Source organism: Procambarus clarkii, chromosome 36, assembly GCF_040958095.1.
Source record: "Procambarus clarkii isolate CNS0578487 chromosome 36, FALCON_Pclarkii_2.0, whole genome shotgun sequence".
Taxonomy (NCBI): domain Eukaryota; kingdom Metazoa; phylum Arthropoda; class Malacostraca; order Decapoda; family Cambaridae; genus Procambarus; species Procambarus clarkii.
The window spans coordinates 32,462,893-32,466,036 of record NC_091185.1 but is presented as its reverse complement, the minus strand read 5'-3'; positions in this window follow the sequence as shown (position 1 = coordinate 32,466,036).

The window sequence follows — 3,144 nt, the reverse complement described above, 5'->3', positions numbered from 1 at the left end:
GAGCCAGAACACCCTACTGCTGTTAGCTTCCTCAACTGTATGAATTCCTGCTTCCTCATACCCTTAATCACTAGACCTACTAGAATCACTGATAGCACTGCCACGACTCTTGATCACATCTGGACAAATATAACCTCTCCGCTTACTTCGGGTATAATCACCGATAGCACTACAGACCATTACCCCACATTTCTCTTAACTAACATTAGCAAACCACCTCTTGAGTCAAGAGAGATACGTTTTAGACTACACAATGAAACTGCTATAGACAATTTTATAACTGCTACTGATAATGTCAACTGGGAGTCCGAGTTAGGTAACATAGAGGACATCAACCTAGCAGTTCAATCTTTTCTTCAAATAACTCTTAGCCTTTATAATACCCACTGTCCTATGCTTACAAAACAAGTCACAACCAAAAGGCTTAACAATCCCTGGCTTACAAAGGGAATACTTAAATCTATTAATAAAAAACATGACCTTGAGAAAAAGTATAGGTTAGGGATTGTCTCCAAAGAATTCTCAAAGAATTACTCATTATTGCTATCTAAGATAATTAGACGAGCCAAAACTAAATACTACGAAGATAAATTTACCCAAATAAAGAGCAACATTAAACAAACATGGAGAACAATTTCACAAATATTGGGATCAAAGAAGTCTTTAAATAACAAACCGACTCTCCTGTCTAATAACGATGGTCAGCATTCAGCCTCTGATTCTGCTATTGAGTTCAATAGGTTCTTCTCTTCCATTGGTTCATCCCTTGCTAATGATATTCCATCTTCCAGTACTGACATTAAGGACTATCTTACAGGGAACTATCCCCAGTCTCTGTACCTAAAGCCTATTCATTCCATTGACGTCTATGAGATAATCCTTTCCCTTAAAACCAAGTCTGGTGCCCTTGAGGAGATACCAACTTTAATCTACAAAAAAGCCTCCAGATCTTTAGCCCCTGCTATTGCTTTGCTCTTCAACAAGTCACTTGAACTCCAAACCTTTCCAGATATTCTAAAAAAAGCGAGAGTAACGCCTGTCCACAAATGTGGTGATCTCACAGATGTTAACAACTACAGACCTATATCAATCCTGCCAAACTTGTCAAAAATTTTTGAAAAACTAATCTATAAGCAGCTTTACTCATATCTAGCCAAACTCAATATACTTAACCCTTGCCAATATGGCTTCAGGCCCAAAAAAAGCACTAACGATGCACTTATTAGTATGCTTAACTCGATTCATACAGCTCTTGATAAAAATGAGTTCCCTGTTGGGTTATTTGTGGACCTGCGTAAAGCTTTCGATACTGTCAACCACCAAAACCTTCTTCTTAAATTACATCATTATGGTGTCAGAGGACACTCCCTATAATACCTCAAATCCTACCTTACTGACAGGCTCCAATGTGTTTCTGTGAATAATACAATTTCTCCCACCCTACCCATCAACATTGGTGTTCCCCAGGGCAGCATACTTGGCCCTCTCCTCTTTCTCATCTACATTAATGACCTTCCAAATGCCTCCCAACACCTCAAACCAATCCTATTTGCTGACGACACAACCTTCATTTACTCCAGTCCTGATCCCCTTGCTCTAAATGCCACAGTAAATACTGAGCTAAATAAAGTCCATCTGTGGCTAACTGCCAACAAACTCACCCTTAACATTGACAAAACTTTCTATATTCTGTTTGGCAATAAATCCTCTAATCAAATAAATCTCAAAATAAACAATACCCAAATTTGTAACAAATTAGATGGCAAATTCCTTGGCATTCTCATTGACCACAAGCTTAATTTCCAGGGACACATTCTAAACATATCAAAAAAAGTTTCAAAAACTGTGGGCATTCTTTCTAAGATCAGATATTATGTACCACGCCCTGCCCTGGTGACTCTCTATTACTCCCTTGTCTATCCATATCTCAACTATGGTATTTGTGCTTGGGGCTCTACTACCCAAAATCACTTACGTCCTCTAATTACTCAACACAAAGCTGCTATTAGGACAATATCCAATTCTGGCCCCAGACATCACTCGGTACCCCTATTCAAATCCCTGAATATGTTAGACATTAAGTCACTGCACATTCTCTCATGTGTACTATACATATACAAAACGCTAAATTGTAATGCCAATCCTGATCTCAAAAGCTTCATAGAAGGTTGTAACAGAACCCATGAGCACCACACCAGAAATAAATACAGTTTTGATATTCCTAGAGTACGACTTAATCAAACCAGAAATGGTCTACAAATCAAGGGGCCCAGGATGTGGAATGACCTTGCCAACCATGTTAAAGACAGTACCTCTCTCAACCAGTTTAAGGTAAAAACGAAGCTATACCTAATAAATTCCCTGTAACCTACCTTACCTCTCTATTGTCAACCCATGTATGTTTTTTTTTTTTTTTTTTTTTTACAAATCAACGCTGTTTTAATGTAATTTTCTGTAATAATTTGTAATTGTATTTGTGCTGTTTTTTCAACAATGTTCCCCCCTCTTTTACCTCTATTTTTATTTGTACTCAACGCATTTTTTTCTTTTTACCCATTAGTTTTAAGCTTTAGTCAGTAGTGTTTTTTCCTGCCCGAAACGCTTTGCGTAATAGTGGCTTTAGGCATTGTATCTACTAGCTCTTATCTATAAAACCAACAAACTTTGTAAAATCTCTTTATGTATGTACCTTTGCCTAAATAAAAATTATTATTATTATTATTATTATTATTATAGTGAATGGAAGAAACAAATTGGTTTAAAGAAACAAAGAACATAAAAAAAATTGAGGTTAAGTAGGGGAATGAATACAGTGAACATACGGTGAACGCAGAAAACATGTAAGAAAAAGTTGATGAATAGAGTGAACATGCATGGAATATGAACTTATAGAGAATATGAAGACATGATAAGGAACATAGGGAATACAAGAATGAACACTGAACATGTGAAGAACAAGCTAAGAACATTGAGAACATGAATATTGAGTATAAAAGTTATACAGAGAACATATGATGTACATGAAAACATGACAAAGAACATAGTGAACATATAGGGAAAATGGTAGAAAACAGAAAAAATGAGAAAAACAGGTGAAAAGAATTGAACTGAGCATGCTGTGAACATTTGTAGAACATGGAATGA